Below are 18,030 nucleotides of genomic sequence, written 5' to 3'. Positions count from 1 at the left end.
GTTTGCTGCATTTATCAATAGTTCTTTCCCTTATATTGCTGAACAGTACTGTTCCATTATTGGATATAGGACAATCTGTTAATCCAGTCACCTGGTTACGGACATTTCCGTGGTTTCCAATGTTTGCCTAGTAAAAGAAAGTTGCTTTGAGTATTGACGTACAAGTCTTTGTGTGGACATGTGTTATCTTTTCTCGTTGGTAAATATGTAAGAGTGGAATCACTGAGACATGTGTGCTTAGCTTTTTAAGCAACTGACAAACTGGTTTCCACAGTGGCTGTATCATTTCACATTCCCCATGGCAGGACATGAGAGTTCCAAGTGCTTCACACCTTCCTCAACACTTGGGATGGTGAGTTTTAAAAATTTTTGCCTATTTTATGGGTGAGTACCATACTGTTTTGATTACGGTAGCTTTGTGATATGTTCTGAAATCAAAGTATGAGGCTTCAGTTTTCTTTTTCTTTCTCAAGATTGCTTTGGCTTTTGGGGGTCCTCTGAGATTCCATATGAATTTTAGGATTTTTTTCAATTTCTACAAATACAAATATTGGGATTTTGAATAGGGACTATATTAAATCTGCAGATCACTTTGAGTAGTATGGAAATTTTAACAATATTAAATCTTCCAATCGACAAACTTGGAATGCCTTTCCATTTATTTGTGTCTTTAGTTTCTTACAGCAATGCAAAACCCTAAGTTTTTAAAAGGCTATTTTGCTTCTCAAGCAAATTTCTATTCACTTATCAAACAAAGAAATCTATTCACTGAATGCAATCACTATTAGCCATACTTATTCTACATACTTTAAAAACAGGTAACCAAACAAGGATATTAACAGAGTCTTATTCAAAAGGGCTAAATATGATAAAATACCAACAAGATCAGAAATGATCAATCTCTGAATTTTAATAATTAAAAACAAAGCCATGAGGTAATCATTTACATCGCAAATGTAGTATTAATGAAGTTACAGTAACTCCACAGTCTTTATTCTAATATCTAAACATTGAACAGCCACTTCTACTTTTCAAACCTTTTCGTAGGCACTGTGGAGTCAAAGTTAAATAAAATCGAAGTGTTTTCCATAAAGAGTTCAGCTAACTGTTCAGAGAATTGTTAATATGTGAAATAAAAGAGAAAAAAAATCCACTTATAATAGAGACAACAAAGATTCAAGTACCTAAGAAGAAATTTACAAAGTGTAAGACATTGCGTGGTGTGAAAATTTAACACATTAATGAGCTACCAAAAAGAAGTCTTGGCAAACAAAAAGATACACCATGTCTGTGGACAGAAGGGCCATCATCCTAAAGGTTATTTTTCTCCAAATTAATTCATGTAAGTAGCTAGCAGTATTTTGTGTGTTTATGGAATAGGCAAGTTGATCCTAAAATTCATATGGAAAAATATGCAAGAATAAACAAACAGCAATTGTAGGGGGAAAAGTTTTTTTTAAAAAACAAGTTCTAAGAAGGGACTACCAGCTATTACTCCAACAGTAATACAGAGTGTTCCTGGCACCTAACAGACATATACACAATAGAACAGAAGTTCTGAAACAGACGCAGACACACACAGGAATGTAACACATGAAAGACGAAAAATAAAACCAGATGTCGAGTAAATAAATGGTATTAGGTAGCCATCTGAAATGTAAATAAAAGTGCCTCCGTGACCTTACAGCAGAATAAATTTGAAATGAAGAACACATTTAAATATGAGAAAAAGAAAACATAAAATATAAAAGAAAACACAGGCTTTCCACTGCTAGCCAAGATAAAGTAATAGGGACCAGATGTACCATTCCTCTTGAAGAAATTTTTTTTAAAAAATTTTTAAACAGACAAAATACATTAAGTAATGGTTTTCAAGACTTTGGATATCACGCAGTGTAGGACAGTGATCCCCAAGACACAGGAAACCAAAAAGGTGAGCTAAGCCATGACCCCAGCTTAAGGCCACTGCACAGAGTGGGTAAACTGAGGCAGAACCCAGCAGGCTCCAAGCTGAGATGAAGCTCAGTCCAGGGAAACCAAGGCAGCAAGAGTTCCTAATACAGAGTACCAAAGAAAAGGAAGCTACAGAGAGAGAGAATCCCAGAGACGTGTATAAAAAAATCTCAAGTATTTAAGAGTACAGCGCATCCAAGTGAGAGAACTACCGGAGCCCATGTGAAAGGATTCAAGCAAACAGTGTCTGGCACTCCCACAGGCTGGGAGAGCTCTTGTTTCCACAGGCCATTGTGTGACAACTCCTAAGTTACAGGGCACTGGGAAAATGTACTCAGGGAGGTCCTGCCTCACTGATGAATAATTAGCCCTCAGCTGAGCATGGATCTAGCCTGGCCCACCTAAAAAGTCATAAAAGCAAAAACCCAAAGTATGAAACTAGTAACTTAACTGCTTCCATGAACAAAACTTAAGAAGGTTTATAAAAAAATTTTTAAAAATTCCACATCCGCTAAGGTAAAATTCAGCATCCAATCAAAGATTGTCAGGCATACAAGAAAACAGAAAAGCATGACCCATTACCAACAGCCTAATCAGTCAATCAAAATAGACCCAGAATGGATGCATAAGTTAAAATTAGCAGAGAAGAACATTAGAAGTGAACATAACTGCATTTATGAAGTGGATGAAAATATATGTCCAGATAAAAACTTCCGTATATACATATATATATTCAGATAGCAGCATTATTCATAACAGCCTAAAAGTGGAAAGAGCCCAAATATCCATCAACTGATGAATAGATAAAACACAATGTGATCTAGTCATACAGTGGGGTATTATTCAGCCATAAAAAAGAATGAAGTACTGATACATGCTACAACATGGATGAGCCTCACAAAGGTTATGCTAAGTGAAAGTAACTAGTCATGAAATATCACTAACAGTGTGTATCACTAACACTATGACTTAAAATCCAGTGTATTTACATGAAATGTCAGTATAATGATATGAACAGTATAATACTAACAGTATAATTATATGAAATGTCCAAAACAGGAAATCTACAGTGACAGAAAGTAGATTAGTGGTTGCCCAGGGCTGGGATGAAGGGGATGGGGAAGAGAATGGGGAGTAACTGCGATTAGGTACAAGGCTTTTTTTCTTGGCTAATGAAAATGTCCTAAAATTAGATGATGATGATAGCTCCACAACTCTGTAAATATACTATTTATGGCCCCCAAAATAATATTTTTTAAATATTTAATATTTAAATACTATAAAATGTACTGTTACAAAAAATAAACCACTGAAATACACATTTTAAGTTAGTGGACTGTACGGTATTTGAATTCTATCTCAATAGGGCTATTGTTTTTAAAAGAGTAAAAAAAAAAAAACCAAAATAAAAGCACCTAAATTGAGCTTTTCTAAATATGAAAACTACAATCTATGAGATGAAAAATACATTGGATGGGATTATGAGGGGATAAGAAAATAGAAGAATAAAATATTAGTTAATTTGAAGGCATAGCACTAAACTTACCCAAATGGAAATGAGTGAGAGAAAAAAAAAAACCCAAGAACTGAAAAGATCATCATTGAGCTGTCAGGTAGCTTAAAATGGCCTCATATAGGGGTAACTATATATTAAGGATAGAGGATTGGGCAGGAAAAAAGTATCTAAAGAAATAAATGGCTGAAAACTTCCTGAATCAATGAACTCTTTAAATCCACAGATCCAAGAAATTCAAGGAATCCGAAGTACCACATGAAGGAAAATATACCATAATCAAATTCTCAAAACCAGTGATAAAGAGAAAATCTTAAAAGCAGCCAGAGGTAAAAGTGCATATTACATATAGAGAAACAAAGATAAGCACTTGATTTCTTGTAGGAACCAAGCCAGGTGATAAGCCAACAGAGCATCATCTTAAAAAGTACAGAAAGAAGACAGGGGAGGGTATAGAGCAGTGTCCACTCAGCATGCACGAGGTCCTGGGTTCAATCCCCAGTACCTCTGTTAGAATAAATAAATAAACCTAATTAACCTCCCCCCTTAAAAGTTCAGAAAGAAAAAACTGCCATCCTTGAACTCTATACTAAGCAAAGACCTTTCAAAAATGAAGGCATTTGTAAATATTCAGAAGATAAAAGTGCATCACACCAGATCTGCACTATAAGAAATGTTATTTAAAAAAAAATCCTTCAGGCAGAAGGGAAATCATAACTTTTGGAACTCTGGATCTACACAAAAGGATAAGGGGCTCTAGCAATGGTAGCTACATGGGTAAATATATAATATTTTTCTCATTAAATCCCTTTAAAAGATAATTGTTTTAACAAAAGTAACAACCGTGTCTTGTGGGGTTTATAATATATGTATACGTGAAATGTATCAGAACAACATAAATGCCAGGGCAGGAGAAATGAAAGAAAACACATGAGAATTCTTTTATAGCTTTGTTGAGTCCAACTATGACTTAAAATCCAGAAGCCATAAGAGAAACGATTAGCAGGTTCACTTGTAAACTTTGCATGACAAACATACACCACAATATAATCATTTTCCTAATGATACACACAGGAGCTCCTGGATCCAATCCCCCCTGGATACTGAGGGACAACTGTATTTACCTATGCAAAATATCAAGCTTAAAAAATTATAAAAAGGTACTTTACAAGGGGACGAAGGGAATGAAGAGGGGTTAATCTAAAGAGAGCTTATATTTACAACCTAGAGACATACCAGGAATCTATGGCTTGGGTGGGGAAGGTCTACAACCCCTAAAAATCTCTACCAATTTTATGCAAGTGAATTAATGTACATTTTCCTCAGTAGAGGAGCCACAAGGAAATAACTATTTTACACCCATACAATGGAAAATATGCATTCACTAAGACACAGTTTATTTAGACACATACTTACAACAATGAAAGATTCCACTGTATCAAAGAGGAAGTGGGAAAAGTAACAATCATAATATTCAGTGTTTATCTTATTGATACAGAAGAAACACATCTCTCTACAAATACACACCAAACAATCTAAAAGGCTAACTACGGTAGTCATTAATGCTGTTCACCAAATATTTCTGGCTCCCCTCCAAACAGACACGTTCCTGCCCCGCTCTGTGGGTGGTGGGACCACGTGATTAATTCTGGCCAATGAGCTATGAGGGAAATGAGCATGTAATTCAAGACCCTTTGCAGCATTCTTTTCCCCTCTGGCACAGGAACTAGCAATATTAGAAACCATTGCTGCTGATCTGCCTAGGTCCCTGAACAATTACAATAAGCAGAAACCCTGGCCAACCCACAGCGGCTGTGAAACAGAAACAAGAATTAAATCTTTGTTTTAAACTGCTGAGATGGGGAGGGGGCCTGTTACTGCGGTGTAACTAAACCTAAACTAACGGATACAGAAAACACTCTCACGGGTAGGATCACTGATCTTTTTCTTTATGTGTTGTCTTTTTAAAAAACAATGAGCACCTGTATCTTAGGAATTTTATTTGGAGCCGGAGGACAGACACAGGTCTTAGCAGGGGACCGCGGAGCAGACACTAAGCCAGAGGCCAGTATCACACCTTAATCAAGAGCAGCTTCAAAGCATGCTCCGCTAGGATCCTCCAGCTCCTTTTTCCAACATTTCTGTGCTCTCTGAGCAACCTAAGAGCAGTGAAAAAAAGCAAGATACAGATCAGTGGGAATAGTGGGCCGTAATTTGCATGCGAGGACACAAACACACATGCATCTGCACACCCATGTATACATATATTTGTGAATACATGGAAAATCTCTGGTGAGACAGGTGGCTAGCTATGTCAACTGAGTCAACTGAGTCAACTGAGGAAAAATAGGTTGCCAAGTGACATGTGCAAGTGGGAATCTGACTCTGCTGTTTACTCTTTGTATCTTTAAATTGTGAACCATGTATGCAGATTATCTATTCAAAAAATAAGTAAAAGAAAAAACATAAAAGGAAAACGAGCACCTGAAGGTAAAGAGTGCTGAGTGTTGCTTAGTGGGCCATATTTCAAAATCAGAAAACCCAGTAAAGGGGCTTGCATGGACCAGTGATGAAGCCAGGAACCCAGAATCAGGAATGCACCGCAAGGACACGGAATAGGGTTAAAGGGCTTAAAGGACGGGGAAGATCACCGGCACTAGTTTTTTGAGTAAGTTCTAAAAGCTGTCCCCTCATGTTCAGGAAACTGATGAAAAATTATCTGTAACGTTTCCCAAGTCAAGGCTTTTCGCACTGAATCTTGATCCCATACGAAAGCTTCTGCACTGTTAAATTCCACTTCTTAGAAGATCAGCAGTATGACTTATTTTTTTCCCCTCCACTAAGAACAAGGGACTGAATTATTGTTTCCAAAGAAAAATGAAAAGGGGACTATGGAAAGCTTTAATAATATGGGAAAAGCATCCAGAAAGGTAGGAAAACAGCACTGACTTACCTCATATACGGTAAGCTTGGCGTCTGTGTTAGCACTTTGTGCTCACATATGATACATGGATTATAAACTCTTGAGCTATTAAATCAGTAGATTTATTTACCCTGAGCCATTCACAAGAGTACCCCACACTGGCTACCTGGCCTTATTAGAAATAAATGACATAAGGTGGTTGACTTCACATGTACGCACAAACTAAACAGCTGGGGACGAGGAATTCCTGGAAGTGACACTTGCGCAGAATCCGCAAAGTGCCCAAGGAGATGGGTCCTGGCATTACACGCTGGCAATGGCTCAGCTCCTTCCAGTCACTTCTCATTCACTGAAGTCAGGATCGCTTCCGGCCATAATTCTTCTAGACGCTAATCACACAATCGTTAGTTACACCTCCAAGCTACAGCGATAGGCATAAAGCCTCTCCTAAAAATCAAAGAACTTCCAACTGTCCTTAATTGCACACTGATCTTTTCCTAGTTTCCTTAAACAATTCCCGCAAAGGCCTCATTAAGCTCGCATCTTAAGCATCCAGCTTAGTACCTTCTGGTTGGTTCTTCCTAACGAACCCACCCTGTCACGGGGGTGCCTTTTCTCAACATTTGCGATCAAAATTGCCCCACCAGGACACAGCACGGTGACAATAAGACACTCAACTCAGGATAATGGCTGAGCGCTAACAAGCTAAGAAGAATCACTAATAGCACACAGAAAAATGTAACCATTCCATAACCGACTGCAGGAGTCCACGCCCCCGCCCCTCCCCTTCCTAGCACACATTCCAGTTACACCAGCATTTCTTTCAGGACTTTCTCCGGCCTGCAGAGACCCTCTGGGCTGCCCTCACAGCACTTCAAAATGATCACTCACCCTGCAAGTTTACTAGTGGAGGAAGATCCCAGCCCCCTCCACGCTCACTCATTCTGTACTGGGTCCCAGATTTCCCCACGGGGTATGAAACTCCAGCCACCACAGCAATGACCTGCTTGATAATGAGCTGTCTCTGGTCTGCCTGTCCTGAACCCTTCACTTCCCCGCTCTACTGTGAGGGCTTCCCAGGACCATCTCCTGAAGAAAGCACTCGCCTTGGCAGCCTGGACTCCATCTGTCCTGGGGGAACCCAAAACAAGATGTTAACTGCAGTTTTAATATAGGCCTGTTTATTCTTCGTAAAATATTCTGAAGACAATATTTATAACGGAGCAGCACTGCATAGGGTTATGTTAAATGGGATGTGTAAGGCACACACAAAAAATCGGCATTATTAAAAAACTGCTTTTGTGGCTTAAAACAACAAAATTTAGTAATCCTATTCACAAATCTCCGCATTAGAATAAGATTTGTTTTCTGAAAAAGTTTTAAAATACAGTCCTTAATCCAAAGATTTGATTTTTTTTTAAAATCCAAGTTCATTGCTTAGCCTTCAGAATATCCCACATTTTTATGTTGGAAATTCCCCAAAGCGTCCTATTAAGGGGAAAAAAAACAGTCCCTTTAGCTCTGTGCCTGAAAATGGTTGCCTTCTGAATCCACAAGTTTAGCCTCTAAAAATGCATTTGTTCAAAATAATCTAAATAGGTCCTATTAGATAAAGGATGCTTTAAGATTTATCTTTCTTCTCCTACCCTCATGAGTAAAAGAGATTTCATTAAAGTATTTTTTCATTTTGGAGCAAAGTTCTTATTTCATTCAGGTTGACTGCTGTGTCTTGATGCCCATTCCTGGTGGAATGTTAAGAGCTGGACGTGGCAGGGGGCAGTTGGCACAGGGTCTGAAAAGGATATTTCCCCTGTGCTGGGGCAGAGTCTGTCCCCAGTCCCAGCAATCACCCCCCAACACACACACACACACACACACAGCTGCCACGATAGTACCAACAGTACTGTTGGGAAGAAGGAGAAAACGAAGACTCATGTGTGTTCCTGTGGTCAAGAACAGTTCCTGCGGGAAGGGATAGCTCAGTGGAAGAGCACGTGCCCAGCAAGCATGAGGTCCTGGGTTCAACCCCCAGTACCTCCACTAAAAATAAGTAAATAAATGAAAACCCAATTACCTCCCCCCATATAAAAAATAATAAGGAAATTTTTTTTTAAAAAAAGAACAACTCCTGATGGTTCTGCAGAAGGGACTCTTTTAAAACATAGCTCGCTCAAGCCTCCTTTCCAAGGATCCCATTCGTTTAGAGGCATCTATCTTTGAGTGTCGGTGACGTTCACGGGTAAGTTTCTCTATGCGACACTGATACAGACACACAGGTATAGGTGTCGCTTCCAGAAATCGGGGTCAGGCATGAAATCTCTATGGCAGCTCTTGCAGCAGCCACAAGGATGAATCTATATAAAACACACTCAAGCTAATCCTGGGTGGATTTTTTACTTCAAGCCCTTGGAGTCACAACAGCTTACAACTAGCATAGATTAATATTGGAGGTAATACCCCAGCCTCCGTTGTGTTTGCCAGCCATATTCTAAGCTTTTTTGACGGCTTATTGTCAAAAAGGAAATAAATACACGTTAAGACGCTCCGGTTTCACACTTCAGATGCTTCCAACAAGCTATCCAATGATAGTAGGGCAATGAAAAAAATTCCAAGAGCAGACTGAGAACAGCTCCCCCAAAACGTAAAACCATAATGTTAATTCTGCTATATATTCGTATCAAAGCAATTCTTCCTCAGCACCTATAAAAGAATGTGAAAATAAGAATGCTTTTCAGTTCAAAAGTCACACACACCAAATCTAGTTCTTAAAATATTTAGCCATCTTCATCATTAGTGCCTTAAATTTAAGAAGCAATACTCAACTTAGAAGGTGCTCTGTAATTACTTCTCACCAGTAAATAAGATAATCTTAAAAACAAACAAGGTATCTCATTTTAAATTATGTCCTCTGGGATACTCTGAGATTCAAATTAGAGGTATAGAATTAATTGGAATTTAGACCTTTCACTTTGGCTCTGTTTTAGAAGAGATACAGTTTTCAGTATATTATTAACTATATGCATATATTCATATGATACATATGATTAGTTTTATACCAAAATGGCGCTTTTCCTCCTTGTTTCTTTTAAAGGTTAAAACACACACACACACGAAAGACACCATAAGACAGATCATTTTCACCACATATTGGAAAAAACGATTCACTTGGTGTAGGAATTATCAAGTGGCATTTCCATCACAGAATTCTCTCAAACTGACACTGTCTAGACTAAGAGAGCTAAATCACATAATTCCTTTATTGCCTGTCTTCACTGAGATGATGACTTAAGAGTGTATTCCTTCTCAACATCTCAGGGACTAGGAATACATTCTTATAAACATTCACAGCCCCTTCTGCAGTAATACTTGGCTCATTGCCTTGTTCAAAGTAGTTTTATTTATTATTATTATTATTATTATTATTATTATTATTATTATTATTATTATTAATTTGCTGAATAAATCCTGTAGCACAATTCATATGTGTACAGAGGAGAATAAATGAGCAAAATTCAGCTGAGATGGTCCTAAAACATGGGCTTTGCGGAATTCAGAATCTGTAATGATGTTATAGCATTATGGGCTGGGTACAAAAAAATCAATGTCACAAGCTGCGGAGCAGTGCCAGGAAAGTAATTTTACTTTCAAATTAGAACTTGAAGGAACAAAAAATATCACCGACGTCAGGAACAAGATGTTTTTCTTTTGCAAAAAGTACACCGTCGACCAAATTTTAATGGTATAAAAGTAAGCTACCTGAGAAATGAAATCAATACGTGATGTTAGGCAATTAGAATGAATTCACCCAGCCTTGCTTCCTCAGCTTTTCAGACTCAAAAACAATGGGACCAAATCTTTGAACTGACTGGTGAATTAAGGACTCTTAAGAGAACAGCTCTTTTGGAATATAAATGATACTGAGAATTAAAGGAGCTGAATAAATGATGAAGAAGATAAAGTCAGAAAAATTGTAATGGAAAATAATAAATATATGGGGCTATTCAGATTTGTTCTTTTGGTAAATGGCCTTATTTGAGGAACCTGAAAATCAAAGGGAATCAGAATTTTTTTTTCCAAAGGATATAAAAGAACTTTCCTGTTCCCAAAGTTCAAGTTGGCATTTCATGAGATTTCCCTCTTAGCAAACACAGTTTAAGATATGAGCCTAGCCATTAAGCAAAGAAATGCCTAAAAATAACCAAGTAAACTGGGGGTGAGGGGGGAGGACCAAGAATAGCTGTTACAACCATTCTAAGTATCCTTTCAGCAAGAGCCTAGAAGAGTGAGATTTAATTAAACAGAAAAAGTTTAGTATTACCAATTAACATCCACCATCCAGAACATAGCATTCATAATTAACCCAATAAAGTTTCACAGAAACGACTTCCAGCATTACCTGTACACAGAAACCAACAAAACTTTTCATATAAAGACAGGGTTTGAACTAAAGTCGTAAACATACGAAAGATACTCTACAGTTATAGAAAACTTAAACTGCTTCCTAAGACTAAAATTAAAGACAAGCAAACAGGAAGGGACGGAAAATCACAACTAACAGATTAAATCTACAGTTTTTAAATCATCAAAGAACTGCAAAGTAGAGTCAATGATCTGAATACCTTTGTTGGAGCAGTATCCATGAAAAGCTATAGAAAAAAAGAGAGAGAGAGAGAAGGGCGTAAAACTTTCATATAAACTAGAGAATCCAGATGAGACGTATACATTCCAGTTAAATAAGCTTGTATTTAGGAAGTTAACATCAAATTTTGGAAATTGTTTTCCAAGGTCATCACTGCCTAATATGGTAGTCAGTACTTCCGGAAACTGACTAACCTTGTAAGTTAAAAACCAAAAAACGTAAAGAAACAATATTTGAAGACTGGTCAGCTCCTGCTGCACTGTTTTCTCTGTCTCTAATAATACAATCTCTCCACTTTCCACCCACAACAACCCCTGCACCTACTTACCTCACTCATAAAGGTGCCTGTCCTAAGGGAGGACCAGCTTCGAAATATTCAGATAAACCAGTCTAGGGGGAGAGGACAGCTCGGTGGTGGAGTGCCTGCCTAGCATGCACAAGGTCCTGGGTTCAATCCCCAGTACCTCCACTTAAATAAACAAACCTCATTACCTCCTCCCCTTTAAAGAAAAAAAAAAACAAAGTCAGATAAACCAGTCTATGCGTGTTTTTCATTTCCATGAAAATTATAAAAGTAATTTTAATGTGAAAGACCTTAAATGACTTACTAAGATTAAAACTACTCTGTAAAAAAAAAAAGTGCAGTATATTGTATATATGTATTTACATGCCATATAATGTACATGTGCAAACTGTAATAATTCTACCTAAGAAAACTGAAAAAGAAAAAAAATACTCTAGCTAGGACAGGAAGGGAAAAAAAAATACTGGTTACTAACATTTTTTCCCAGCATTATAAAAAGAATAGATTTAAAGATATCGTTTCTTATTTATGTCTGACTCCCACCCCTTCCAAATAAATCAGGTCTCTGGGCCACACGTTAAGGATCAGAAAGGCCTTTTGAAAGATTAAGTTCTTTTACCCAAAACAAATGACAGATGCCCTGTCTGCCAGTAATATGCACCACCAGTATCAAAGCTTTTGGCTCTGTGAAATACTGTTTTAAAATGGATGAACTAGGGCACAGTCATGCTTCAAATTAACCACTCTGAAAGATTTATATTTTATCAGTAAATAACAATATATTTGGTGGTTTTTTTTCTATAACCTTCTACCTGAGGCTCTCCCATGAGGCTTTTACATTTTTATGAAGATTCCCCCCCATAAGCTTAGCTGCAATTTAATAGTAGCAAACTCTTCAGTATAATAAAAATACGTAATAATTGCCTCAAAAATGAAGGAACAGCTTTGGTTTATTCTTCCTCTTAGAAAAGATCTTTAAAGAGAAACTGTAATGGGTTTTTTTTTTTTTTTTCCCTAGGCAGAAAAGATTTATCAATGCGGCGCCAAACCTCCTCCCTGTCCCTGGACCAATACTGAGCCAGCCTCATCTGGAGCTGCTCCTGCCCTGAACATCACTCTCAGAAGCAGAGACAGGAACACACTGCATTTTCACTGTGCTGATTCACGGAACCTTTTGTGCAAGTACACGTCTGAGGGAAATGTTTGCTTCTGAGCTTGAAGCCCTCCCACCACGATGACTGTCTCCGTGTGCCCTCGGTACCCCACCCCTGACCCTGCCCACTGCTGGCACACTCGGAATATTGGGGACCTCTGATGGAGCCCTGGCTGTCAGCGAGGCACCCAGCCAGGCGCTTAACATGCATCCCCTTCATTTCATCCTCCCAACAACTCTGCGGGCTTTTTATGTTTAAACTGATGAGAGAATCCAAGCTCCAAAAGGTTACTGATAATCTGGCTGTGTTCAGTCCCCATGGGGAGAGCTTTCCCTGGTGACCTCAAGCCTAATTATCAGAATTAGCTCTTCAAAGACTCTACCATCAAAGATTTTCTTCCTCAAAGATTCAATCACGATATGATTTCTCTACAGGCTAGTTCTCCTTCAGACCCTCCAAGTTTTATTTTCTTATTTAACACAGAAAATATAAACTCCATGAGAGCAGGGACTGTCTCCAGCAGTGACCTATTTTTAGCACTTGAAGGGGGGCAAAAAAATGCCAGGTAAAGTAAGTATTCATTACACATTCGTTGAAGGAACAAAATACCTGGAAAATCAGGGCTATGATGATGGCCGACTCTGGAAACAGCATGAGCTCTGAAGGACCTGAATTGTGTACTTCGTTTGCTCATTTTTCCACATTCACTGGGTAATTATCCATCTCTCTGAATTCAACTTTATAGACACTACTTATGGAACACCTACTATGACACCGTCTGGTAGCCAGAGTAGCACTGGACTCAATAAATCATTTATGTGTAACTGTGAAGCACCTTTTTCTGCCAGGAAGAATAAAAGGCAACTGATCATCACTCTCCCAAAAAGAAACTGCATCAATTGGGTCAAAATCATTTATCTCCGCTCTTGTCTTCTTCAGAAGGGAAAATGGATGAGTGTATATTTCTAGGTGATCTCTTGAAATTCTTTCAAAAAAACACGGGTCGTATCAATTCGGAGATCTCCAAAGACTAACTCAGAAAATTTCAAGAAATGTCACTGATAATGTACCAGTGCTTTCCCTCCATCCTAAAAATCCACAGTGTGGTTTCATTCCAGCTCTCCCTAATCCCAGCAAGATTTGGGACAATTCAAAGGCACAGCGCAGTTAATGTGCACGGTCAACTCCTGGCGTTAGACCAGCTCTGTAACCCAGTTATTCCACCTCGCCTTCATCTTTCTGCCCAACCACTCTTTATATCCACTGAGGCAGCAACACTGAAAGTGCGTTCAGTTAAGACTTGAAGCAGATAACTAACGTGATACCATCAGAAGTACAGATGTTGAAGAATTAAGCAAGCACATAAATCAAGAAAATAAATTCACATTATACACAAGGGTAAGTACAGAACCAAGTCATAAGCAGGAAGAAAAATGAACATCACATACTTTGATGAGTTTCAGTTACTGAAACTTAAGCTACTACATGAAACTCTTGAAGAAAAATGAATTTATTTCCTCCTTGAATCAATGCTCCAGCCTAACAGTATTCCTTTTCTATCAGGAAAAATACACTTCTATCACTGCAAGCAATGAATATGCATGACTATTTTACATGGTAAGCATTCAATAAATACCTCTTGAATTAATGAATAAATTTTCCCTGGCTAATGATGTCTAGTGTGAATTTTTAAAACCCTAAAAAGAAAGGGGGTGGGTAGGAGCAGTGCTTTATCTGTTTAATTTTATTTGATGAGTAACCAATACACCATTAATCAATGCTTTTAACTATCAATCTTGACCTCAATTAGAGCTTCTCCAAGAGAATTCTTTCCTGTTATAATATAGACACTCTTTTAAAGGTAGAATATAATAGCAGACACTGAAAAAAATTTTTTTAATTTAAGACAAACCACCAAGAATCTTAAGCCAGCAGTTATTGCCAATTTCCTCTACTAGTTAGAAATTATAAAAAATAAAAAAGCTGATGTTCTGTACCAACTATTAAATCCTGTAAATTACCAGACACAAAGATTATGCAGTACTGTTATGGCCTTCAAAATTATTTTCCTATATTAATAAAGAAGAAAGGAAAATGTACGCTCGCTGTCACTTATGGAGGGCCCAATTTCAGGCATAGGAATAGAGAGACCAAAAAGATTCAGACTACTGACTACAAGGAGGTTCACAGGAAAATCAAAAACCTGACTGTGCCCAACATTTTTTCCCTTGGTGGGTATTTGTCTCATCTTGACATCTAGTTCCAAATCCAACTGAAAAACCCTCCTCAGCTTCCTTCTCCCCTTTGCTTCCTAACAACTCATTCTAATCTTATCTTTACTCAGTATGTCTCTAGCATTCATGCCTACGGTTTATGCTGTATTTATAACCTTTCTTTCACATGGCGCACCAGAATTGCACCAGGAATACAGCTGAGGTGAAAATCCATGTCACTGCATGTGGCAAGAACCGAACGGATGGTCGATGAGAGACTGATAGGGTCTGCAGAGGAATAAAACCTGGGTCAGTCAGCTCCTAGTAAGACTGATGTCCATTACATCGGGGTGGTGGGCTGGACAGTAGTGACCACGTAATAAAGGATTACAGGGACAAAAATAGGAATTAAGTATCCTATGTTAAATGTACACAAATGAAGTACCCTGGAATCTGCGGGAATTCAATGTACAGATAAAAAGCAGACTGCAGTAAAAATGACAAGGGACCAGAGTTACATTTAAAAAAAAAGTAATGTATTTAAAGGCAGAGTGTAGAGGGGGGAGGATACAGCTCAGTGGTAGAGCGCATGCCTAGTATGCATGAGGTCCTGGGTTCAATCCCCAGTACCTCCATTAAAATAAATAAACCTAATGACCTCTTCCTCAGCAACAACAAGAAGAAACGTTAAAAAAAATACTAAAATAAATAAAAGCAGAGTGGGCAGAAATCATAACGTGCATTAATGTTTGTTTACAAACCAACCCCACTGGGACAGTGTCTTGGCAATCCTACAAGTGTTGGGGAGGATATGGACTAACAGGTACATTGCTAGTAGAAGGCAGGTGGCACATCAGCTTAGGATAAAAGGCTGGCCGTTCATGGAGTTATCACGTGACCCAGCAATTCCACTCCGAGGTATATACCCAAAGGACCTGAAAACATAGGGCCATGCAAAAACTTGTCCGTGAATGTTTACGGCAGCATTATTCACAGCTGTCAAAAAAAACTCCGTTCATAAGTGAATAAACCCGTATGCTTTGGCCTGGGCTTCAACTTTACTCTCCAGATACAGTCACACATGTTGAGAGACATGTACACTGATGCCACTACAGCCATTTGCAGCAGAGACTGGAAAACACCCAAATATCCGTTTATTTATCATCATTAAATAAATCACAGTGCAGCCACACAGTGCAACAACACGCAGCCATTAAAAAGATGACCGCTCTTGCCGGTTGGGTAGAATTTGTAGAAACCTGACTATGAGTAGAAAACTGAAGGGGAAAAAAATATTACCCGGAGGGACTAACTATATCTATATATCTACTTCGCTAATGTTTGACCTTTTTAATGTGCATGCACTGCTTTTAGGAAGCAATGACTGAGGGAAAAACAAGTTGGGAAGGACAGGACCAGGTTGTCATTTGCTGAGGATGAGGCCTCAAGCCTTCCCTCCAAGCCCAATAAAAAGAAATCCCCACCCTGCATCCAAAGTTCCTTCGGCGTGTATATCACACCAAAACAAACTGATTTAGTATCATTTTTCCGGGAAGCCAAGACTGTCACTAAGGGACATCTGGAGAAATCCCAGGGGAAACTGATTTCCTTAACTCCCCTGGAGTGATCTTACACTGAGGCTGGACCCTTCCATCATCTGGGCTTGTAATCCAGACCAGAGTATTTTGATTTTATACGCTGCGCCAACTCTTTCTTCAATATTCTGCTTGATGATACATTCTAAAGTTAATTCATTGATCATTGCCTCAGGAAAACCAGCCACACTGCATTTTTTTTCTCCTTGAAGGAGAAGGAAGATTTACTCCAATGACTCCGCTGTCAGAAATTTCCTTTTTGATTTGAGACAACTGTCTTCAATAGGAGCCTGTCTAAACAAGTCATAAAACATATACATATAAATCCACAGATAACATTTTATGGTTTTATACTTTAAAACCATACTTCTTTTGGCCTAAGCAGTAATCAAAACCAAATGAAGCAGTTCTACGTGTACTACTTACAGAACAATCGTTCTGCTAAGAAATATTGTGAAGAAAAACAAAGTGCAAAACACGTTGTATGCTACCGTGCTCGGGTATGGTAGAGAATGTATACGTGTATCCACGCCGTCAATTTCTGGAAGGATTCAGAAGAAATGTTACTTCTGGGGAAAAACACCTGGTACTTAAGACCAGTTTTTCGCTATATACTCCTGTTTACCTTTGGAATTAAGAATTCTGTACCAAGTAAGTGTGTTATTTGCTCTAAAATTAAATGAGATGAAACAAGACCCTTTGAAGAGGTATACATAACAAAGGTATGAGGGCTGTGGGTCCCTTACCCGTGACCTTCCTTTGTGGGGACATCTCCCTGGGAGTGGACACCGTGGTGGGAGGTCTCAGCCTCAGCAGATGGCTGCACCTCCTACAGCGCCACGTGCCACGATGCACCCAGGCAGGTGCCAGCCGGAGACAGGTACTTAAGGCAACCCCTGCCTGCCTGCCTCCCTCCTCCGTTGGCATCCACTCAACGCCAAGAAACCTTCTGCTCCACTCAGCTCTCTGTAAAATGGACCCTAGTGTCCAACTGTCCATCAACCTAGAAAATAATTTCTACTAAATTTGTGTTCGTCTGAACACTTTCTAAATTCATGTCCTGACTACTCCAGCTCACCTGGTTTATCAAAGGCTAAGGGCGGGAAACAGTTTATGAAAATCCCAGACACCGAGGTTTACACACTCCGCAACACAGGAAACAGGCTGCAAAAATCCCTCAAAACTGTAGACTGTTTACAAAGCGTTTCCAATACATCATCACATTTAATGCCTTCACACGCTTCGGTGTCAATCCTGGGAACCCCGACAGCTCCCAAATTGGATTCATTAAGTCTTCGAGAACTGCAGAGTCAGCAGTAGTAATCGAGCAGCTATCAAACGGCTGCTTTTCTACCTGCGATTTCTCAAAAGTGACAACTCTCAGCAGTCAGCACGCTGACTGGTTCAAAAGCCATCAACGTGACACATTCCTTGCTGAAGCTCGGCAGGGGACTCAGCCCTCGGAGGGCTGGGGTGTGCTCGTGCGCGCGCGCTGGGGACGGCGCGAGGGCAGCGAGGGCCAGGGCAAGGACCTGGCTCCCGTGCGCGGCCGGGAACGCCGCCCCGGGCGGGAGGGACTCCATTTCCCACAGAGCAGCGGAGGCTTGGCAGACGCCAAACAAACAGGGCAGCTCCCGAGCCGGCGTGTTCAGCGCGCTCGGGGAATCCTCTGGGGGTGACTCGGAGGCTCAGACTCCGGTAAGGGCCAACTGAGCTTGCAACGCGGGAGGCGGTAT

The 18,030-nt window shown here is 39.3% G+C and overlaps 1 protein-coding gene and 1 non-coding gene across 8 annotated transcripts in view; one reads left to right on the top strand and one right to left on the bottom strand.

Moving 5' to 3' along the window:
• Positions 1–18,030, bottom strand: part of CDC14B (cell division cycle 14B) — a 94,743-nt gene that overhangs the window by 76,050 nt on the left and 663 nt on the right. The gene's annotated exons all lie outside the window — the stretch shown is intronic.
• On the top strand, positions 15,262–15,334 carry TRNAT-AGU (transfer RNA threonine (anticodon AGU)). Its single transcript has one exon. It is a non-coding gene; the product is annotated as a tRNA-Thr (tRNA).

This window comes from Vicugna pacos, chromosome 4 (genome assembly GCF_048564905.1).
Source record: "Vicugna pacos chromosome 4, VicPac4, whole genome shotgun sequence".
In the NCBI taxonomy this organism is placed as follows: Eukaryota; Metazoa; Chordata; class Mammalia; order Artiodactyla; family Camelidae; genus Vicugna; species Vicugna pacos.
The sequence above is the reverse complement of the archived record's forward strand: the minus strand, read 5'-3'. Positions and strand labels throughout refer to the sequence as shown.